Source organism: Colletes latitarsis, unplaced genomic scaffold, assembly GCF_051014445.1.
Source record: "Colletes latitarsis isolate SP2378_abdomen unplaced genomic scaffold, iyColLati1 scaffold0021, whole genome shotgun sequence".
In the NCBI taxonomy this organism is placed as follows: domain Eukaryota; kingdom Metazoa; phylum Arthropoda; class Insecta; order Hymenoptera; family Colletidae; genus Colletes; species Colletes latitarsis.
The window spans coordinates 5326353-5352460 of record NW_027488371.1 but is presented as its reverse complement, the minus strand read 5'-3'; positions in this window follow the sequence as shown (position 1 = coordinate 5352460).

Here is a 26108-nt window from a genome sequence, read left to right as displayed (position 1 = left end):
TCAGTGTGGTACCACATTAGTACGAGATACAACCCAGAAAACGTCCAGGATCAGGCCAACAAGTAGGTGAAAAAGGCGAAAGCATGAGCCAGATAAAGGCAAATACCAGACCTAACCCTGACCTAACCTGTGTTATCCTCCAAAATATAGATTGCATCCAGGTTTAACTCACCGTTTGAGTGTGGTGCCACACTACTACGTGATCCAACCCAGAAAACGCCCTGGATCTGGCCAACAAGTATGCGAAAAATGCGAAAGTATGAGGCAGATGATGGCACATACCAGACATAACCCGGACCTAGCCGGTGTTATCCTCTAAAATATAGATTGAATCCAGGTTTAACTCACTGTTTGAGTGTGGTGCCACATTACTACGTGATCCGGCCCAGAATACGACCAGGATCTGGCCAACAAGTATGCGAACAATTCGAATGTATGAGCCAGATGATGGCAAATACCAGACCTAACCCTGACCTAACGGGTGTTATCCTCTAAAATATAGATTGTATCCAGGTTTAACTCACTGTTTCAGACTGGTTCTACATTCCTACGTGATCCAAACCAGAAAACGCCCAGGATCTGGCTAACAAGTATGCGAAAGATGCGAAAGTATGAGCCACATGATGGCAAATACCAGACCTAACCCTGACCTAACCGGTGTTATCCTCTAAAATATAGATTGTATCCAGGTTTAGCTCACTGTTGCAGTGTGGAACCACATTACCACGTGATCCAAACCAGAAAATGCCCAGGATCTGGCCAATAAGTATGCGAAAAATGCGAAACTATGAGCCAGATGATGGCAAATACCAGACCTAACCCGGACCTAGCCGGTGTTATCCTCTAAAATATAGATTGAATCCAGGTTTAACTCACTGTTTGAGTGTGGTGCAACATTACTACGTGATCCGACCCAGAATACGCCCAGGATCTGGCCAACAAGTATGCGAACAATTCGAATATATGAGCCAGATGATGGCAAATGCCAGACCTAACCCTGACCTAACCGGTGTTATCCTCTAAAATATAGATTGAATCCAGGTTTAGCTCACTGTTTCAGAGTGGTTCTACATTACTACGTGATCCAAACCAGAAAACGCCCAGGATCTGGCCAACAAGTATGCGAAAAATGCGAAAGAATGAGGTAGACGATGGCAATCACCAGAGCAAACCCTGACCTAACCGTTGTTATCCTCTGAAATATAGATTGAATCCAGGTTCAACTCACTGTTTGAGTGTGGTGCCACATTACCACGTGATCCAACCCAGAAAACGCCCAGTATCTGGCCAACAAGTAGGTGAAAAATGCAATAGTGTGAGACAGATGATGGCAAATACCAGACCCAACCCTGACCTAACCGGTGTTATCCTCTAAAATATACGTTGAATCCAGGATTAACTCACTGTTTCAGTGCGGTGCCGCACTACTACCTGATCCAACCCAGAAAACGCCCAGGATCTGGTCAAGAAGTATGCCAAAAATGCGAAAATATGAGCCAGATTATGGCAAATTCCAGACCTAACCCTGTCCTAACCGGTGTTATCCTCTAATATATAGATCGAATCCAGGATTACTTCACTCTTTCAGTGCGGTACCACACTACTACCTGATCCAACCCAGAAAACGCCCAGGATCTGGCCAACAAGTATGCGAAAAATGCGAAAGTATGAGCCGGATGATGGCAAATACCAGACCTAACCCTGACCTAACCGGTGTTATCCTCTAATATATAGATCGAATACAGGATTACTTCACTCTTTCAGTGCGGTACCACACTACCACCTGATCCAACCCAGAAAACGCCCAGGATCTGGCCAACAAGTATGCGAAAAATGCGAAAGTATGAGCCGGATGATGGCAAATACCAGACCTAACCCTGACCTAACCGGTGTTATCCTCTAATATATAGATCGAATCCAGGATTACTTCACTCTTTCAGTGCGGTACCACACTACTACCTGATCCAACCCAGAAAACGCCCAGGATCTGGCCAACAAGTATGCGAAAAATACGAAAGTATGAGCCGGATGATGGCAAATACCAGACCTAACCCAAACCTAACCGGTGTTATCCTCTAAAATATAGATTGAATCCTGGTTTTACCCACTGTTTCAGTGTGGTACCACATTACTACGTGACCCAAACCAGAAAACGCCCAGGATCTGGCCAACAAGGGTGCGAAAAATGCGGAAGTATGAGCTGGGTGATGGCAAATACCAGACCTAACCCAGACCTAACCGGTGTTATCCTCTGAAATATAGATTGCATCCAGGTTTAAGTCACTGTTTAAGTGTGGTGCCACATTACTACGTGATCCAACCCAGAAAACGCCCAGTATCTGGCCAACAAGTATGCGAAAAATGCGGAAGTATGAGCTGGGTGATGGCAAATACCAGACCTAACCCTGACCTAACCGGTGTTATCCTCTGAAATATAGATTGCATCCAGGTTTAAGTCACTGTTTAAGTGTGGTGCCACATTACTACGTGATCCAACCCAGAAAACGCCCAGTATCTGGCCAACAAGTATGCGAAAAATGCGGAAGTATGAGCTGGATGATGGCAAATACCAGACCTAACCCTGATCTAACCGGTGTTTTCCTCTGAAATATAGATTGCATCCACGTTTAACTCACTGTTTGAGTGTGGTGCCACATTACTACGTGATCCAACCCAGAAAACGCCCAGTATCTGGCCAACAAGTAGGTGAAAAATGCGAAAGTATGAGACAGATGATGGCAAATACCAGACCTAACCCTGACCTAACCGGTGTTATCCTCTAAAATATAGATTGAATCCAGGATTACTTCACTGCTTCAGTGCGGTACCACACTACTACCTGATACAACCCAGAAAACGCCCAGGATCTGGCCAACAAGTATGCGAAAAATGCGAAAGTATGAGCCGGATGATGGCAAATACCAGACCTAACCCAAACCTAACCGGTGTTATCCTCTAAAATATAGATTGAATCCTGGTTTAACCCACTGTTTCATTGTTGTACCACATTACTACGTGATCCAACCCAGAAAACGCACAGGATCAGGCCAACAAGTAGGTGAAAAAGGCGAAAGTATGAGCCAGATAAAGGCAAATACCAGACCTAACCCTGACCTAACCGGTGTTATCCTCCAAAATATAGATTGAATCCAGGTTTAACTCAATGTTTGAGAGTGGCTCCACATTACTACCTGACCCAAACCAGAAAACGCCCAGGATCTGGCCAACAAGTATACGAAAAATGCGAAAGTATGAGCAGGATGATGGCAAATACCAGACCTAACCCTGACCTAACCGGTGTTATTCTCTGAAATATAGATTGCATCCAGGTTTAACTCACTGTTTGAGTGTGGTGCCACACTACTACGTGATCCAACCCAGAAAACGCCCTGGATCTGGCCAACAAGTAAGCGAAAAATGCGAAAGTATGAGCCGGATGATGGCAAATACCAGACCTAACCCAAACCTAACCGGTGTTATCCTCTAAAATATAGATTGAATCCTGGTTTAACCCACTGTTTCATTGTGGTACCACATTACTACGTGATCCAACCCAGAAAACGCCCAGGATCAGGCCAACAAGTATGCGAAAAATGCGAAAGTATGAGACGGATGATGGCAAATACCAGACCTAACCCAAACCTAACCGGTGTTATCCTCTAAAATATAGATTGAATCCTGGTTTAACCCACTGTTTCATTGTGGTACCACATTACTACGTGATCCAACCCAGAAAACGCCCAGGATCAGGCCAACAAGTAGGTGAAAAAGGCGAAAGTATGAGCCAGATAAAGGCAAATACCAGACCTAACCCTGACCTAACCGGTGTTATCCTCCAAAATATAGATTGAATCCAGGTTTAACTCAATGTTTGAGAGTGTCTCCACATTACTACCTGACCCAAACCAGAAAACGCCCAGGATCTGGCCAACAAGGGTGCGAAAAATGCGAAAGTATGAGCTGGATGATGACAAATACCAGACCTAACCCTGACCTAACCGGTGTTACCCTCTAATATATACATCGAATCCAGGATTAATTCACTGTTTCAGTGTGGCATCACACTACTACGTGATCCAACCCAGAAAACGCCCAGGATCTGGCCAAAAAAGTATGCGATAAATGCGCAAGTATGAGACAGATGATGGAAAATACCAGACCTAACCCTGACCTAACCGGTGTTATCCTCTAAAATATAGATTGAATCCAGGATTACTACACTGCTTCAGTGCCGTACCACACTACTACCTGATCCAACCCAGAAAACGCCCTGGATCTGGCCAACAAATATGCGAAAAATGCGAAAGTATGAGCCACGTGATGGCAAATTCCAGACCTAACCCAAAGCTAATCGGTGTTACCCTCTAATATATAGATCGATTCCAGGATTACTTCACTCTTTCAGTGCGGTACCACACTACTACCTGATCCAACCCAGAAAACGCCCAGGATCTGGCCAACAAGTATGCGAAAAATGCGAAAGTATGAGCCGGATGATGGTAAATACCAGACCTAACCCTGACCTAACCGGTGTTATCCTCTAATATATAGATCGAATCCAGGATTACTTCACTATTTCAGTGCTGTACCACACTACTACCTGATCCAACCCAGAAAACGCCCAGGATCTGGCCAACAAGTATGCGAAAAATGCGAAAGTATGAGCCGGATGATGGCAAATTCCAGACCTAAACCCGGACCTAGCCGGTGTTATCCTCTAAAATATAGATTGAATCCAGGTTTAGCTCACTGTTTCAGAGTGGTTCTACATTACTACGTGATCCAAACCAGAAAACGCCCAGGATCTGGCCAACAAGTATGCGAAAAATGCGAAAGAATGAGGTAGACGATGGCAATCACCAGAGCAAACCCTGACCTAACCGGTGTTATCCTCTGAAATATAGATTGAATCCAGGTTCAACTCACTGTTTGAGTGTGGTGCCACATTACTACGTGATCCAACCCAGAAAACGCCCAGTATCTGGCCAACAAGTAGGTGAAAAATGCAATAGTGTGAGACAGATGATGGCAAATACCAGACCCAACCCTGACCTAACCGGTGTTATCCTCTAAAATATACGTTGAATCCAGGATTAACTCACTGTTTCAGTGCGGTACCGCACTACTACCTGATCCAACCCAGAAAACGCCCAGGATCTGGTCAAGAAGTATGCCAAAAATGCGAAAATATGAGCCAGATTATGGCAAATTCCAGACCTAACCCTGACCTAACCGGTGTTATCCTCTAATATATAGATCGAATCCAGGATTACTTCACTCTTTCAGTGCGGTACCACACTACTACCTGATCCAACCCAGAAAACGCCCAGGATCTGGCCAACAAGTATGCGAAAAATGCGAAAGTATGAGCCGGATGATGGCAAATACCAGACCTAACCCTGACCTAACCGGTGTTATCCTCTAATATATAGATCGAATCCAGGATTACTTCACTCTTTCAGTGCGGTACCACACTACTACCTGATCCAACCCAGAAAACGCCCAGGATCTGGCCAACAAGTATGCGAAAAATGCGAAGGTATGAGGCAGACGATGGCAAATACCAGATCTAACCATGACCTAACCGGTACTATCCTCTAAAATATAGATTGAATCCAGGTTCAACTCACTGTTTGAGTGTGGTGCCACATTACTACGTGATCCAACCCAGAAAACGCCCAGTATCTGGCCAACAAGTAGGTGAAAAATGCAATAGTGTGAGACAGATGATGGCAAATACCAGACCTAACCCAAACCTAACCGGTGTTATCCTCTAAAATATAGATTGAATCCTGGTTTTACCCACTGATTCAGTGTGGTACCACATTACTACGTGACCCAAACCAGAAAACGCCCAGGATCTGGTCAACAAGGGTGCGAAAAATGCGGAAGTATGAGCTGGATGATGGCAAATACCAGACCTAACCCTGACCTAACCGGTGTTATCCTCTGAAATATAGATTGCATCCAGGTTTAAGTCACTGTTTAAGTGTGGTGCCACATTACTACGTGATCCAACCCAGAAAACGCCCAGTATCTGGCCAACAAGTATGCGAAAAATGCGGAAGTATGAGCTGGATGATGGCAAATACCAGACCTAACCCTGATCTAACCGGTGTTTTCCTCTGAAATATAGATTGCATCCAGGTTTAACTCACTGTTTGAGTGTGGTGTCACATTACTACGTGATCCAACCCAGAAAACGCCCAGTATCTGGCCAACAAGTAGGTGAAAAATGCGAAAGTATGAGACAGATGATGGCAAATACCAGACCTAACCCTGACCTAACCGGTGTTATCCTCTAAAATATAGATTGAATCCAGGATTACTTCACTGCTTCAGTGCGGTACCACACTACTACCTGATACAACCCAGAAAACGCCCAGGATCTGGCCAACAAGTATGCGAAAAATGCGAAAGTATGAGCCGGATGATGGCAAATACCAGACCTAACCCAAACCTAACCGGTGTTATCCTCTAAAATATAGATTGAATCCTGGTTTAACCCACTGTTTCATTGTGGTACCACATTACTACGTGATCCAACCCAGAAAACGCACAGGATCAGGCCAACAAGTAGGTGAAAAAGGCGAAAGTATGAGCCAGATAAAGGCAAATACCAGACCTAACCCTGACCTAACCGGTGTTATCCTCCAAAATATAGATTGAATCCAGGTTTAACTCAATGTTTGAGAGTGGCTCCACATTACTACCTGACCCAAACCAGAAAACGCCCAGGATCTGGCCAACAAGGGTGCGAAAAATGCGAAAGTATGAGCTGGATGATGACAAATACCAGACCTAACCCTGACCTAACCGGTGTTACCCTCTAATATATAAATCGAATCCAGGATTAATTCACTGTTTCAGTGTGGCATCACACTACTACGTGATCCAACCCAGAAAACGCCCAGGATCTGGCCAAAAAAGTATGCGATAAATGCGCAAGTATGAGACAGATGATGGAAAATACCACACCTAACCCTGACCTAACCGGTGTTATCCTCTAAAATATAGATTGAATCCAGGATTACTACACTGCTTCAGTGCCGTACCACACTACTACCTGATCCAACCCAGAAAACGCCCTGGATCTGGCCAACAAATATGCGAAAAATGCGAAAGTATGCGCCACGTGATGGCAAATTCCAGACCTAACCCAAAGCTAACCGGTGTTACCCTCTAATATATAGATCGATTCCAGGATTACTTCACTCTTTCAGTGCGGTACCACACTACTACCTGATCCAACCCAGAAAACGCCCAGGATCTGGCCAACAAGTATGCGAAAAATGCGAAAGTATGAGCCGGATGATGGTAAATACCAGACCTAACCCTGACCTAACAGGTGTTATCCTCTAATATATAGATCGAATCCAGGATTACTTCACTCTTTCAGTGCGGTACCACACTACTACCTGATCCAACCCAGAAAACGCCCAGGATCTGGCCAACAAGTATGCGAAAAATGCGAAAGTATGAGCCGGATGATGGCAAATACCAGACCTAACCCGGACCTAGCCGGTGTTATCCTCTAAAATATAGATTGAATCCAGGTTTAGCTCACTGTTTCAGAGTGGTTCTACATTACTACGTGATCCAAACCAGAAAACGCCCAGGATCTGGCCAACAAGTATGCGAAAAATGCGAAAGTATGAGCCGGATGATGGCAAATACCAGACCTAACCCTGACCTAACCGGTGTTATCCTCTAATATATAGATCGAATCCAGGATTACTTCACTCTTTCAGTGCGGTACCACACTACTACCTGATCCAACCCAGAAAACGCCCAGGATCTGGCCAACAAGTATGCGAAAAATGCGAAAGAATGAGGTAGACGATGGCAATCACCAGAGCAAACCCTGACCTAATCGGTGTTATCCTCTGAAATATAGATTGAATCCAGGTTCAACTCACTGTTTGAGTGTGGTGCCACATTACTACGTGATCCAACCCAGAAAACGCCCAGTATCTGGCCAACAAGTAGGTGAAAAATGCAATAGTGTGAGACAGATGATGGCAAATACCAGACCCAACCCTGACCTAACCGGTGTTATCCTCTAAAATATACGTTGAATCCAGGATTAACTCACTGTTTCAGTGCGGTACCGCACTACTACCTGATCCAACCCAGAAAACGCCCAGGATCTGGTCAAGAAGTATGCCAAAAATGCGAAAATATGAGCCAGATTATGGCAAATTCCAGACCTAACCCTGACCTAACCGGTGTTATCCTCTAATATATAGATCGAATCCAGGATTACTTCACTCTTTCAGTGCGGTACCACACTACTACCTGATCCAACCCAGAAAACGCCCAGGATCTGGCCAACAAGTATGCGAAAAATGCGAAAGTATGAGCCGGATGATGGCAAATACCAGACCTAACCCTGACCTAACCGGTGTTATCCTCTAATATATAGATCGAATCCAGGATTACTTCACTCTTTCAGTGCGGTACCACACTACTACCTGATCCAACCCAGAAAACGCCCAGGATCTGGCCAACAAGTATGCGAAAAATGCGAAAGTATGAGCCGGATGATGGCAAATACCAGACCTAACCCTGACCTAACCGGTGTTATCCTCTAATATATAGATCGAATCCAGGATTACTTCACTCTTTCAGTGCGGTACCACACTACTACCTGATCCAACCCAGAAAACGCCCAGGATCTGGCCAACAAGTATGCGAAAAATACGAAAGTATGAGCCGGATGATGGCAAATACCAGACCTAACCCAAACCTAACCGGTGTTATCCTCTAAAATATAGATTGAATCCTGGTTTTACCCACTGTTTCAGTGTGGTACCACATTACTACGTGACCCAAACCAGAAAACGCCCAGGATCTGGCCAACAAGGGTGCGAAAAATGCGGAAGTATGAGCTGGATGATGGCAAACACCAGACCTAACCCTGACCTAACCGGTGTTATCCTCTGAAATATAGATTGCATCCAGGTTTAAGTCACTGTTTAAGTGTGGTGCCACATTACTACGTGATCCAACCCAGAAAACGCCCAGTATCTGGCCAACAAGTATGCGAAAAATGCGGAAGTATGAGCTGGATGATGGCAAATACCAGACCTAACCCTGATCTAACCGGTGTTTTCCTCTGAAATATAGATTGCATCCAGGTTTAACTCACTGTTTGAGTGTGGTGCCACATTACTACGTGATCCAACCCAGAAAACGCCCAGTATCTGGCCAACAAGTAGGTGAAAAATGCGAAAGTATGAGACAGATGATGGCAAATACCAGACCTAACCCTGACCTAACCGGTGTTATCCTCTAAAATATAGATTGAAACCAGGATTACTTCACTGCTTCAGAGCGGTACCACACTACTATCTGATACAACCCAGAAAACGCCCAGGATCTGGCCAACAAGTATGCGAAAAATGCGAAAGTATGAGCTGGATGATGACAAATACCAGACCTAACCCTGACCTAACCGGTGTTACCCTCTAATATATACGTCGAATCCAGGATTAATTCACTGTTTCAGTGTGGCATCACACTACTACGTGATCCAACCCAGAAAACGCCCAGGATCTGGCCAAAAAAGTATGCGATAAATGCGCAAGTATGAGACAGATGATGGAAAATACCAGACCTAACCCTGACCTAACCGGTGTTATCCTCTAAAATATAGATTGAATCCAGGATTACTACACTGCTTCAGTGCCGTACCACACTACTACCTGATCCAACCCAGAAAACGCCCTGGATCTGGCCAACAAATATGCGAAAAATGCGAAAGTATGAGCCACGTGATGGCAAATTCCAGACCTAACCCAAAGCTAACCGGTGTTACCCTCTAATATATAGATCGATTCCAGGATTACTTCACTCTTTCAGTGCGGTACCACACTACTACCTGATCCAACCCAGAAAACGCCCAGGATCTGGCCAACAAGTATGCGAAAAATGCGAAAGTATGAGCCGGATGATGGTAAATACCAGACCTAACCCTGACCTAACCGGTGTTATCCTCTAATATATAGATCGAATCCAGGATTACTTCACTCTTTCAGTGCGGTACCACACTACTACCTGATCCAACCCAGAAAACGCCCAGGATCTGGCCAACAAGTATGCGAAAAATGCGAAAGTATGAGCCGGATGATGGCAAATACCAGACCTAACCCGGACCTAGCCGGTGTTATCCTCTAAAATATAGATTGAATCCTGGTTTAACCCACTGTTTCAGTGTGGTACCACATTAGTACGTGATACAACCCAGAAAACGCCCAGGATCAGGCCAACAAGTAGGTGAAAAAGGCGAAAGTATGAGCCAGATAAAGGCAAATACCAGACCTAACCCTGACCTAACCGGTGTTATCCTCCAAAATATAGATTGCATCCAGGTTTAACTCACCGTTTGAGTGTGGTGCCACACTACTACGTGATCCAACCCAGAAAACGCCCTGGATCTGGCCAACAAGTATGCGAAAAATGCGAAAGTATGAGGCAGATGATGGCAAATACCAGACCTAACCCGGACCTAGCCGGTGTTATCCTCTAAAATATAGATTGAATCCAGGTTTAGCTCACTGTTTGAGTGTGGTGCCACATTACTACGTGATCCGGCCCAGAATACGACCAGGATCTGGCCAACAAGTATGCGAACAATTCGAGTGTATGAGCCAGATGATGGCAAATACCAGACCTAACCCTGACCTAACCGGTGTTATCCTCTAAAATATAGATTGTATCCAGGTTTAACTCACTGTTTCAGACTGGTTCTACATTCCTACGTGATCCAAACCAGAAAACGCCCAGGATCTGGCTAACAAGTATGCGAAAAATGCGAAAGTATGAGCCACATGATGGCAAATACCAGACCTAACCCTGACCTAACCGGTGTTATCCTCTAAAATATAGATTGAATCCTGGTTTTACCCACTGTTTCAGTGTGGTACCACATTACTACGTGACCCAAACCAGAAAACGCCCAGGATCTGGCCAACGAGGGTGCGAAAAATGCGGAAGTATGAGCTGGATGATGGCAAATACCAGACCTAATCCTGACCTAACCGGTGTTATCCTCTGAAATATAGATTGCATCCAGGTTTAAGTCACTGTTTAAGTGTGGTGCCACATTACTACGTGATCCAACCCAGAAAACGCCCAGTATCTGGCCAACAAGTATGCCAAAAATGCGGAAGTATGAGCTGGATGATGGCAAATACCAAACCTAACCCTGATCTAACCGGTGTTATCCTCTGAAATATAGATTGCATCCAGGTTTAACTCACTGTTTGAGTGTGGTGCCACATTACTACGTGATCCAACCCAGAAAACGCCCAGTATCTGGCCAACAAGTAGGTGAAAAATGCGAAAGTATGAGACAGATGATGGCAAATACCAGACCTAACCCTGACCAAACCGGTGTTATCCTCTAAAATATCGATTGAATCCAGGATTACTTCACTGCTTCAGTGCGGTACCACACTACTACCTGATACAACCCAGAAAACGCCCAGGATCTGGCCAACAAGTATGCGAAAAATGCGGAAGTATGAGCCGGATCATGGCAAATACCAGACCTTACCCAAACCTAACCGGTGTTATCCTCTAAAATATAGATTGAATCCTGGTTTAACCCACTGTTTCATTGTGGTACCACATTACTACGTGATCCAACCCAGAAAACGCACAGGATCAGGCCAACAAGTAGGTGAAAAAGGCGAAAGTATGAGCCAGATAAAGGCAAATACCAGACCTAACCCTGACCTAACCGGTGTTATCCTCCAAAATATAGATTGAATCCAGGTTTAACTCAATGTTTGAGAGTGGCTCCACATTACTACCTGACCCAAACCAGAAAACGCCCAGGATCTGGCCAACAAGTATGCGAAAAATGCGAAAGTATGAGCCGGATGATGGCAAATACCAGACCTAACCCTGACCTAACCGGTGTTATCCTCTGAAATATAGATTGCATCCAGGTTTAACTCACTGTTTGAGTGTGGTGCCACACTACTACGTGATCCAACCCAGAAAACGCCCAGGATCTGGCCAACAAGTATGCGAAAAATGCGAAAGTATGAGCCGGATGATGGCAAATACCAGACCTAACCCTGACCTAACCGGTGTTATCCTCTAATATATAGATCGAATCCAGGATTACTTCACTCTTTCAGTGCGGTACCACACTACTACCTGATCCAACCCAGAAAACGCCCAGGATCTGGCCAACAAGTATGCGAAAAATACGAAAGTATGAGCCGGATGATGGCAAATACCAGACCTAACCCAAACCTAACCGGTGTTATCCTCTAAAATATAGATTGAATCCTGGTTTTACCCACTGTTTCAGTGTGGTACCACATTACTACGTGACCCAAACCAGAAAACGCCCAGGATCTGGCCAACGAGGGTGCGAAAAATGCGGAAGTATGAGCTGGATGATGGCAAATACCAGACCTAATCCTGACCTAACCGGTGTTATCCTCTGAAATATAGATTGCATCCAGGTTTAAGTCACTGTTTAAGTGTGGTGCCACATTACTACGTGATCCAACCCAGAAAACGCCCAGTATCTGGCCAACAAGTATGCGAAAAATGCGGAAGTATGAGCTGGATGATGGCAAATACCAGACCTAACCCGGACCTAGCCGGTGTTATCCTCTAAAATATAGATTGAATCCAGGTTTAGCTCACTGTTTCAGAGTGGTTCTACATTACTACGTGATCCAAACCAGAAAACGCCCAGGATCTGGCCAACAAGTATGCGAAAAATGCGAAAGAATGAGGTAGACGATGGCAATCACCAGAGCAAACCCTGACCTAATCGGTGTTATCCTCTGAAATATAGATTGAATCCAGGTTCAACTCACTGTTTGAGTGTGGTGCCACATTACTACGTGATCCAACCCAGAAAACGCCCAGTATCTGGCCAACAAGTAGGTGAAAAATGCAATAGTGTGAGACAGATGATGGCAAATACCAGACCCAACCCTGACCTAACCGGTGTTATCCTCTAAAATATACGTTGAATCCAGGATTAACTCACTGTTTCAGTGCGGTACCGCACTACTACCTGATCCAACCCAGAAAACGCCCAGGATCTGGTCAAGAAGTATGCCAAAAATGCGAAAATATGAGCCAGATTATGGCAAATTCCAGACCTAACCCTGACCTAACCGGTGTTATCCTCTAATATATAGATCGAATCCAGGATTACTTCACTCTTTCAGTGCGGTACCACACTACTACCTGATCCAACCCAGAAAACGCCCAGGATCTGGCCAACAAGTATGCGAAAAATGCGAAAGTATGAGCCGGATGATGGCAAATACCAGACCTAACCCTGACCTAACCGGTGTTATCCTCTAATATATAGATCGAATCCAGGATTACTTCACTCTTTCAGTGCGGTACCACACTACTACCTGATCCAACCCAGAAAACGCCCAGGATCTGGCCAACAAGTATGCGAAAAATGCGAAAGTATGAGCCGGATGATGGCAAATACCAGACCTAACCCTGACCTAACCGGTGTTATCCTCTAATATATAGATCGAATCCAGGATTACTTCACTCTTTCAGTGCGGTACCACACTACTACCTGATCCAACCCAGAAAACGCCCAGGATCTGGCCAACAAGTATGCGAAAAATACGAAAGTATGAGCCGGATGATGGCAAATACCAGACCTAACCCAAACCTAACCGGTGTTATCCTCTAAAATATAGATTGAATCCTGGTTTTACCCACTGTTTCAGTGTGGTACCACATTACTACGTGACCCAAACCAGAAAACGCCCAGGATCTGGCCAACAAGGGTGCGAAAAATGCGGAAGTATGAGCTGGATGATGGCAAACACCAGACCTAACCCTGACCTAACCGGTGTTATCCTCTGAAATATAGATTGCATCCAGGTTTAAGTCACTGTTTAAGTGTGGTGCCACATTACTACGTGATCCAACCCAGAAAACGCCCAGTATCTGGCCAACAAGTATGCGAAAAATGCGGAAGTATGAGCTGGATGATGGCAAATACCAGACCTAACCCTGATCTAACCGGTGTTTTCCTCTGAAATATAGATTGCATCCAGGTTTAACTCACTGTTTGAGTGTGGTGCCACATTACTACGTGATCCAACCCAGAAAACGCCCAGTATCTGGCCAACAAGTAGGTGAAAAATGCGAAAGTATGAGACAGATGATGGCAAATACCAGACCTAACCCTGACCTAACCGGTGTTATCCTCTAAAATATAGATTGAAACCAGGATTACTTCACTGCTTCAGAGCGGTACCACACTACTATCTGATACAACCCAGAAAACGCCCAGGATCTGGCCAACAAGTATGCGAAAAATGCGAAAGTATGAGCTGGATGATGACAAATACCAGACCTAACCCTGACCTAACCGGTGTTACCCTCTAATATATACGTCGAATCCAGGATTAATTCACTGTTTCAGTGTGGCATCACACTACTACGTGATCCAACCCAGAAAACGCCCAGGATCTGGCCAAAAAAGTATGCGATAAATGCGCAAGTATGAGACAGATGATGGAAAATACCAGACCTAACCCTGACCTAACCGGTGTTATCCTCTAAAATATAGATTGAATCCAGGATTACTACACTGCTTCAGTGCCGTACCACACTACTACCTGATCCAACCCAGAAAACGCCCAGGATCTGGCCAACAAGTATGCGAAAAATGCGAAAGTATGAGGCAGATGATGGCAAATACCAGACCTAACCCGGACCTAGCCGGTGTTATCCTCTAAAATATAGATTGAATCCAGGTTTAGCTCACTGTTTGAGTGTGGTGCCACATTACTACGTGATCCGGCCCAGAATACGACCAGGATCTGGCCAACAAGTATGCGAACAATTCGAATGTATGAGCCAGATGATGGCAAATACCAGACCTAACCCTGACCTAACCGGTGTTATCCTCTAAAATATAGATTGTATCCAGGTTTAACTCACTGTTTCAGACTGGTTCTACATTCCTACGTGATCCAAACCAGAAAACGCCCAGGATCTGGCTAACAAGTATGCGAAAAATGCGAAAGTATGAGCCACATGATGGCAAATACCAGACCTAACCCTGACCTAACCGGTGTTATCCTCTAAAATATAGATTGTATCCAGGTTTAGCTCACTGTTGCAGTGTGGAACCACATTACCACGTGATCCAAACCAGAAAACGCCCAGGATCTGGCCAATAAGTATGCGAAAAATGCGAAACTATGAGCCAGATGATGGCAAATACCAGACCTAACCCGGACCTAGCCGGTGTTATCCTCTAAAATATAGATTGAATCCAGGTTTAACTCACTGTTTGAGTGTGGTGCCACATTACTACGTGATCCGACCCAGAATACGCCCAGGATCTGGCCAACAAGTATGCGAACAATTCGAATATATGAGCCAGATGATGGCAAATACCAGACCTAACCCAGACCTAACCGGTGTTATCCTCTAAAATATAGATTGAATCCAGGTTTAACTCACTGTTTCAGACTGGTTCTACATTCCTACGTGATCCAAACCAGAAAACGCCCAGGATCTGGCCAACAAGTATGCGAAAACTGCGAAAGTATGAGACAGATGATGGCAAATGTCAGACCTAACCCTGACCTAACCGGTGTTATCCTCTAAAATATAGATTGAATCCAGGTTTAGCTCACTGTTTCAGAGTGGTTCTACATTACTACGTGATCCAAACCAGAAAACGCCCAGGATCTGGCCAACAAGTATGCGAAAAATGCGAAAGTATGAGCCGGATGATGGCAAATACCAGACCTAACCCTGACCTAACCGGTGTTATCCTCTAATATATAGATCGAATCCAGGATTACTTCACTCTTTCAGTGCGGTACCACACTACTACCTGATCCAACCCAGAAAACGCCCAGGATCTGGCCAACAAGTATGCGAAAAATACGAAAGTATGAGCCGGATGATGGCAAATACCAGACCTAACCCAAACCTAACCGGTGTTATCCTCTAAAATATAGATTGAATCCTGGTTTTACCCACTGTTTCAGTGTGGTACCACATTACTACGTGACCCAAACCAGAAAACGCCCAGGATCTGGCCAACGAGGGTGCGAAAAATGCGGAAGTATGAGCTGGATGATGGCAAATACCAGACCTAATCCTGACCTAACCGGTGTTATCCTCTGGAATATAGAATGCATCCAGGTTTAAGTCACTGTTTAAGTGTGGTGCCACATTACTACGTGATCCAACCCAGAAAACGCCCAGTATCTGGCCAACAAGTATGCGAAAAATGCGGAAGTATGAGCTGGATGATGGCAAATTCCAAACCTAACCCTGATCTAACCGGTGTTATCCTCTGAAATATAGATTGCATCCAGGTTTAACTCACTGTTTGAGTGTGGTGCCACATTACTACGTGATCCAACCCAGAAAACGCCCAGTATCTGGCCAACAAGTAGGTGAAAAATGCGAAAGTATGAGACAGATGATGGCAAATACCAGACCTAACCCTGACCTAACCGGTGTTATCCTCTAAAATATCGATTGAATCCAGGATTACTTCACTGCTTCAGTGCGGTACCACACTACTACCTGATACAACCCAGAAAACGCCCAGGATCTGGCCAACAAGTATGCGAAAAATGCGGAAGTATGAGCCGGATCATGGCAAATACCAGACCTAACCCAAACCTAACCGGTGTTATCCTCTAAAATATAGATTGAATCCTGGTTTAACCCACTGTTTCATTGTGGTACCACATTACTACGTGATCCAACCCAGAAAACGCACAGGATCAGGCCAACAAGTAGGTGAAAAAGGCGAAAGTATGAGCCAGATAAAGGCAAATACCAGACCTGACCCTGACCTAACCGGTGTTATCCTCCAAAATATAGATTGAATCCAGGTTTAACTCAATGTTTGAGAGTGGCTCCACATTACTACCTGACCCAAACCAGAAAACGCCCAGGATCTGGCCAACAAGTATGCGAAAAATGCGAAAGTATGAGCCGGATGATGGCAAATACCAGACCTAACCCTGACCTAACCGGTGTTATCCTCTGAAATATAGATTGCATCCAGGTTTAACTCACTGTTTGAGTGTGGTGCCACACTACTACGTGATCCAACCCAGAAAACGCCCAGGATCTGGCCAACAAGTATGCGAAAAATGCGAAAGTATGAGCCGGATGATGGCAAATACCAGACCTAACCCTGACCTAACCGGTGTTATCCTCTAATATATAGATCGAATCCAGGATTACTTCACTCTTTCAGTGCGGTACCACACTACTACCTGATCCAACCCAGAAAACGCCCAGGATCTGGCCAACAAGTATGCGAAAAATACGAAAGTATGAGCCGGATGATGGCAAATACCAGACCTAACCCAAACCTAACCGGTGTTATCCTCTAAAATATAGATTGAATCCTGGTTTTACCCACTGTTTCAGTGTGGTACCACATTACTACGTGACCCAAACCAGAAAACGCCCAGGATCTGGCCAACGAGGGTGCGAAAAATGCGGAAGTATGAGCTGGATGATGGCAAATACCAGACCTAATCCTGACCTAACCGGTGTTATCCTCTGAAATATAGATTGCATCCAGGTTTAAGTCACTGTTTAAGTGTGGTGCCACATTACTACGTGATCCAACCCAGAAAACGCCCAGTATCTGGCCAACAAGTATGCGAAAAATGCGGAAGTATGAGCTGGATGATGGCAAATACCAGACCTAACCCTGATCAAACCGGTGTTATCCTCTGAAATATAGATTGCATCCAGGTTTAACTCACTGTTTGAGTGTGGTGCCACATTACTACGTGATCCAACCCAGAAAACGCCCAGTATCTGGCCAACAAGTAGGTGAAAAATGCGAAAGTATGAGACAGATGATGGCAAATACCAGACCTAACCCTGACCTAACCGGTGTTATCCTCTAAAATATCGATTGAATCCAGGATTACTTCACTGCTTCAGTGCGGTACCACACTACTACCTGATACAACCCAGAAAACGCCCAGGATCTGGCCAACAAGTATGCGAAAAATGCGGAAGTATGTGCCGGATCATGGCAAATACCAGACCTAACCCAAACCTAACCGGTGTTATCCTCTAAAATATAGATTGAATCCTGGTTTAACCCACTGTTTCATTGTGGTACCACATTACTACGTGATCCAACCCAGAAAACGCACAGGATCAGGCCAACAAGTAGGTGAAAAAGGCGAAAGTATGAGCCAGATAAAGGCAAATACCAGACCTAACCCTGACCTAACCGGTGTTATCCTCCAAAATATAGATTGAATCCAGGTTTAACTCGCTGTTTCAGACTGGTTCTACATTCCTACGTGATCCAAACCAGAAAACGCCCAGGATCTGGCTAACAAGTATGCGAAAAATGCGAAAGTATGAGCCACATGATGGCAAATACCAGACCTAAGCCTGACCTAACCGGTGTTATCCTCTAAAATATAGATTGTATCCAGGTTTAGCTCACTGTTGCAGTGTGGAACCACATTACCACCTGATCCAAACCAGAAAACGCCCAGGATCTGGCCAATAAGTATGCGAAAAATGCGAAACTATGAGCCAGATGATGGCAAATACCAGACCTAACCCGGACCTAGCCGGTGTTATCCTCGAAAATATAGATTGAATCCAGGTTTAACTCACTGTTTGAGTGTGGTGCCACATTACTACGTGATCCGACCCAGAATACGCCCAGGATCTGGCCAACAAGTATGCGAAAAATGCGGAAGTATGAGCCGGATCATGGCAAATACCAGACCTAACCCAAACCTAACCGGTGTTAACCTCTAAAATATAGATTGAATCCTGGTTTAACCCACTGTTTCATTGTGGTACCACATTACTACGTGATCCAACCCAGAAAACGCCCACTATCTGGCCAACAAGTATGCGAAAAATGCGAAAGTATGAGCCACATGATGGCAAATACCAGACCTAAGCCTGACCTAACCGGTGTTATCCTCTAAAATATAGATTGTATCCAGGTTTAGCTCACTGTTGCAGTGTGGAACCACATTACCACCTGATCCAAACCAGAAAACGCCCAGTATCTGGCCAACAAGTAGGTGAAAAATGCGAAAGTATGAGACAGATGATGGCAAATACCAGACCTAACCCTGACCTAACCGGTGTTATCCTCTAAAATATCGATTGAATCCAGGATTACTTCACTGCTTCAGTGCGGTACCACACTACTACCTGATACAACCCAGAAAACGCCCAGGATCTGGCCAACAAGTATGCGAAAAATGCGGAAGTATGAGCCGGATCATGGCAAATACCAGACCTAACCCAAACCTAACCGGTGTTATCCTCTAAAATATAGATTGAATCCTGGTTTAACCCACTGTTTCATTGTGGTACCACATTACTACGTGATCCAACCCAGAAAACGCCCAGTATCTGGCCAACAAGTATGCGAAAACTGCGAGAGTATGAGACAGATGATGGCAAATACCAGACCTAACCCTGACCTAACCGGTGTTATCCTCTAAAATATAGATTGTATCCAGGTTTAACTCGCTGTTTCAGACTGGTTCTACATTCCTACGTGATCCAACCCAGAAAACGCCCAGGATCTGGCCAACAAGTATGCGAAAAATGCGGAAGTATGAGCCGGATGATGGCAAATACCAGACCTAACCCGGACCTAGCCGGTGTTATCCTCTAAAATATAGATTGAATCCTGGTTTAACCCACTGTTTCAGTGTGGTACCACATTACTACGTGACCCAAACCAGAAAACGCCCAGGATCTGGCCAACAAGGGTGCGAAAAATGCGGAAGTATGAGCTGGATGATGGCAAATACCAGACCTAACCCTGACCTAACCGGTGTTATCCTCTGAAATATAGATTGCATCCAGGTTTAAGTCACTGTTTGAGTGTGGTGCCACATTACTACGTGATCCAACCCAGAAAACGCCCAGTATCTGGCCAACAAGTATGCGAAAAATGCGAAAGTATGAGCCGGATGATGGCAAATACCAGACCTAACCCTGACCTAACCGGTGTAATCCTCCAAAATATAGATTGAATCCAGATTTAACTCAATGTTTGAGAGTGGCTCCACATTACTACGTGACCCAAACCAGAAAACGCCCAGGATCTGGCCAACAAGGGTGCGAAGAATGCGAAAGTATGAGCTGGATGATGGCAAATACCAGACCTAACCCTGACCTAACCGGTGTTATCCTCTGAAATATAGATTGCATCCAGGTTTAAGTCACGGTTTGAGTGTGGTGCCACATTACTACGTGATCCAACCCAGAAAACGCCCAGTATCTGGCCAACAAGTATGCGAAAAATGCGAAAGTATGAGCCAGATGATGGCAAATACCAGACCTAACCCTGACCTAACCGGTGTTGTCCTCTAAAATATAGATTGTATCCAGGTTTAACTCACTGTTGCAGTGTGGAACCACATTACCACGTGATCCAAACCAGAAAACGCCCAGGATCTGGCCAATAAGTATGCGAAAAATGCGAAACTATGAGCCAGATGATGGCAAATACCAGACCTAACCCGGACCTAGCCGGTGTTATCCTCTAAAATATAGATTGAATCCAGGTTTAACTCACTGTTTGAGTGTGGTGCCACATTACTACGTGATCCGACCCAGAATACGTCCAGGATCTGGCCAACAAATATGCGAACAATTCGAATATATGAGCCAGATGATGGCAAATACCAGACCTAACCCTGACCTAACCGGTGTTATCCTCTAAAATATAGATTGAATCCAGGTTTAACTCACAGTTTCAGACTGGTTCTACATTCCTACGTGATCCAAACCAGAAAACGCCCAGGATCTGGCCAACAAGTATGCGAAAACTGCGAAAGTATGAGCCAGATTATGGCAAATTCCAGACCTAACCCTGACCTAACCGGTGTTACCCTCTAATATATAGATTGAATCCAGGATTAACACACTGTTTGAGTGTGGTGCCACATTACTACGTGATCCAAACCAGAAAACGCCCAGTATCTGGCCACCAAGTAGGTGAAAAATGCAATAGTATGAGACAGATGATGGAAAATACCAGACCTAACCCTGACCTAACCGGTGTTATCCTCTAAAATGTAGATTGAATCCTGGATTACTTCACTGCTTCAGTGCCGTACCACACTACTACCTGATCCAACCCAGAAAACGCCGTGGATCTGGCCAACAAATATGCGAAAATTGCGAAAGTATGAGCCACGTGACGGCAAATTCCAGGCCTAACCCAAAGCTAACCGGTGTTACCCTCTAATATATAGATCGATTCCAGGATTACTTCACTCTTTCAGTGCGGTACCACACTACTACCTGATCCAACCCAGAAAACGCCCAGGATCTGGCCAACAAGTATGCGAAAAATGCGAAAGTATGAGCCGGATGATGGCAAATACCAGACCTAACCCTGACCTAACCGGTGTTATCCTCTAATATATAGATCGAATCCAGGATTACTTCACTCTTTCAGTGCGGTACCACACTACTACCTGATCCAACCCAGAAAACGCCCAGGATCTGGCCAACAAGTATGCGAAAAATGCGAAAGTATGAGCCGGATGATGGCAAATACCAGACCTAACCCAAACCTGACCGGTGTTATCCTCTAAAATATAGATTGAATCCTGGTTTAACCCACTGTTTCAGTGTGGTACCACATTACTACGAGATACAACCCAGAAAACGCCCAGGATCAGGCCAACAAGTAGGTGAAAAAGGCGAAAGTATGAGCCAGATAAAGGCAACTACCAGACCTAACCCTGACCTAACCGGTGTAATCCTTCAAAATAAAGATTGAATCCAGATTTAACTCAATGTTTGAGAGTGGCTCCACATTACTACGTGACCCAAACCAGAAAACGCCCAGGATCTGGCCAACAAGGGTGCGAAGAATGCGAAAGTATGAGCTGGATGATGGCAAATACCAGACCTAACCCTGATCTAACCGGTGTTATCCTCTGAAATATAGATTGCATCCAGGATTACTTCACTGCTTCAGTGCGGTACCACACTACTACCTGATACAACCCAGAAAACGCCCAGGATCTGGCCAACAAGTATGCGAAAAATGCGAAAGTATGAGCCGCATGATGGCAAATACCAGACCTAACCCTGACCTAACCGGTGTTACCCTCTAATATATAGATCGAATCCAGGATGATCTCACTGTTTCAGTGTGGTACCACATTACTACGTGCTCCAAACCAGAAAACGCCCAGGATCTGGCCAACAAGTATGCGAAAAATGCGAAAGTATGAGCCGCATGATAGCAAATACCAGACCTAACCCTGACCTAACCGGTGTTACCCTCTAATATATAGATCGAATCCAGGATGATCTCACTGTTTCAGTGTGGTACCACATTACTACGTGACCCAAACCAGAAAACGCCCAGGATCTGGCCAACAAGGGTGCGAAGAATGCGAAAGTATGAGCCGGATGATGGCAAATACCAGACCTAACCCAAACCTAACCGGTGTTAGCCTCTAAAATGTAGATTGAATACTGGTTTAACCCACTGTTTCAGTGTGGTACCACATTAGTACGTGATACAACCCAGAAAACGCCCAGGATCAGGCCAACAAGTAGGTGAAAAAGGCGAAAGTATGAGCCAGATAAAGGCAAATACCAGACCTAACCCTGACCTTACCGGTGTTATCCTCCAAAATATAGATTGCATCCAGGTTTAACTCACTGTTTGAGTGTGGTGCCACACTACTACGTGATCCAACCCAGAAAACGCCCTGGATCTGGCCAACAAGTATGCGAAAAATGCGAAAGTATGAGCCAGATGATGGCAAATACCAGACCTAACCCGGACCTAGCCGGTGTTATCCTCTAAAATATAGATTGAATCCAGGTTTAACTGAATGTTTGAGAGTGGCTCCACATTACTACGTGACCCAAACCAGAAAACGCCCAGGATCTGGCCAACAAGTATGCGAAAACTGCGAGAGTATGACACAGATGATGGCAAATACCAGACCTAACCCTGACCTAACCGGTGTTATCCTCTAAAATATAGATTGTATCCAGGTTTAACTCGCTGTTTCAGACTGGTTCTACATTCCTACGTGATCCAAACCAGAAAACGCCCAGGATCTGGCTAACAAGTATGCGAAAAATGCGAAAGTATGAGCCACATGATGGCAAATACCAGACCTAAGCCTGACCTAACCGGTGTTATCCACTAAAATATAGATTGTATCCAGGTTTAGCTCACTGTTGCAGTGTGGAACCACATTACCACCTGATCCAAACCAGAAAACGCCCAGGATCTGGCCAATAAGTATGCGAAAAATGCGAAACTATGAGCCAGATGATGGCAAATACCAGACCTAACCCGGACCTAGCCGGTGTTATCCTCTAAAATATAGATTGAATCCAGGTTTAACTCACTGTTTGAGTGTGGTGCCACATTACTACGTGATCCGACCCAGAATACGCCCAGGATCTGGCCAACAAGTATGCGAACAATTCGAATATATGAGCCAGATGATGGCAAATACCAGACCTAACCCTGACCTAACCGGTGTTATCCTCTGAAATATAGATTGCATCCAGGTTTAACTCACTGTTTGAGTGTGGTGCCACACTACTACGTGATCCAACCCAGAAAACGCCCTGGATCTGGCCAACAAGTATGCGAAAAATGCGAAAGTATGAGCCAGTTGATGGCAAATACCAGACCTAACCCGGACCTAGCCGGTGTTATCCTCTAAAATATAGATTGAATCCAGGTTTAACTCACTGTTTGAGTGTGGTGCCACACTACTACGTGATCCAACCCAGAAAACGCCCTGGATCTGGCCAACAAGTATGCGAAAAATGCGAAAGTATGAGCCAGTTGATGGCAAATACCAGACCTAACCCGGACCTAGCCGGTGTTATCCTCTAAAATATAGATTGAATCCAGGTTTAACTCACTGTTTGAGTGTGGTGCCACATTACTGCGTGCTCCGGCCCAGAATACGCCCAGGATCTGGCCAACAAGTATGCGAACAATTCGAATGTATGAGCCAGATGATGGCAAATACCAGACCTAACCCTGACCTAACCGGTGTTATCCTCTAAAATATAGATTGTATCCAGGTTTAACTCACTGTTTCAGACTGGTTCTACATTCCTACGTGATCCAAACCAGAAAACGCCCAGGATCTGGCTAACAAGTATGCGAAAAATGCGAAATTATGAGCCACATGATGGCAAATACCAGACCTAGCCCTGACCTAACCGGTGTTATCCTCTAAAATATAGATTGTATCCAGGTTTAGCTCACTGTTGCAGTGTGGAACCACATTACCACGTGATCCAAACCAGAAAACGCCCAGGATCTGGCCAATAAGTATGCGAAAAATGCGAAACTATGAGCCAGATGATGGCAAATACCAGACCTAACCCGGACCTAGCCGGTGTTATCCTCTAAAATATAGATTGAATCCAGGTTTAACTCACTGTTTGAGTGTGGTGCCACATTACTACGTGATCCGACCCAGAACACGCCCAGGATCTGGCCAACAAGTATGCGAACAATTCGAATATATGAGCCAGATGATGGCAAATACCAGACCTAACCCTGACCTAGCCGGTGTTATCCTCTAATATATAGATCGAATACAGGATTACTTCACTCTTTGAGTGCGGTACCACACTACTACCTGATCCAACCCAGAAAACGCCCAGGATCTGGCCAACAAGTATGCGAAAAATGCGAAAGTATGAGCCGGATGATGGCAAATACCAGACCTAACCCTGACCTAGCCGGTGTTATCCTCTAATATATAGATCGAATACAGGATTACTTCACTCTTTGAGTGCGGTACCACACTACTACCTGATCCAACCCAGAAAACGCCCAGGATCTGGCCAACAAGTATGCGAAAAATGCGAAAGTATGAGTCGGATGATGGCAAATACCAGACCTAACCCAAACCTAACCGGTGTTATCCTCTAAAATATAGATTGAATCCTGGTTTAACCCACTGTTTCAGTGTGGTACCACATAACTACGAGATACAACCCAGAAAACGCCCAGGATCAGGCCAACAAGTAGGTGAAAAAGGCGAAAGTATGAGCCAGATAAAGGCAAATACCAGACCTAACCCTGACCTAACCGGTGTAATCCTCCAAAATATAGATTAAATCCAGATTTAACTCAATGTTTGAGAGTGGCTCCACATTACTACGTGATCCAAACCAGAAAACGCCCAGGATCTGGCCAACAAGGGTGCGAAGAATGCGAAAGTATGAGCTGGATGATGGCAAATACCAGACCTAACCCTGACCTAACCGGTGTTATCCTCCAAAATATAGATTGAATCCAGGTTTAACTCAATGTTTGAGAGTGGCTCCACATTACTACGTGACCCAAACCAGAAAACGCCCAGGATCTGGCCAACAAGGGTGCGAAAAATGCGAAAGTATGAGCTGGATGATGGCAAATACCAGACCTAATCCTGATCTAACCGGTGTTATCCTCTGAAATATAGATCGAATCCAGGATGATCTCACTGTTTCAGTGTGGTACCACATTACTACGTGCTCCAAACCAGAAAACGCCCAGGATCTGGCCAACAAGTATGCGAAAAATGCGAAAGTATGAGCCGCATGATGGCAAATACCAGACCTAACCCTGACCTAACCGGTGTTACCCTCTAATATATAGATCGAATCCAGGATGATCTCACTGTTTCAGTGTGGTACCACATTACTACGTGCTCCAAACCAGAAAACGCCCAGGATCTGGCCAACAAGTATGCGAAAAATGCGAAAGTATGAGCCGGATGATGGCAAATACCAGACCTAACCCAAACCTAACCGGTGTTATCCTCTAAAATATAGATTGAATCCTGGTTTAACCCACTGTTTCAGTGTGGTACCACATTAGTACGTGATACAACCCAGAAAACGCCCAGGATCAGGCCAACAAGTAGGTGAAAAAGGCGAAAGTATGAGCCAGATAAAGGCAAATACCAGACCTAACCCTGACCTAACCGGTGTTATCCTCCAAAATATAGATTGCATCCAGGTTTAACTCACTGTTTGAGTGTGGTGCCACACCACTACGTGATCCAACCCAGAAAACGCCCTGGATCTGG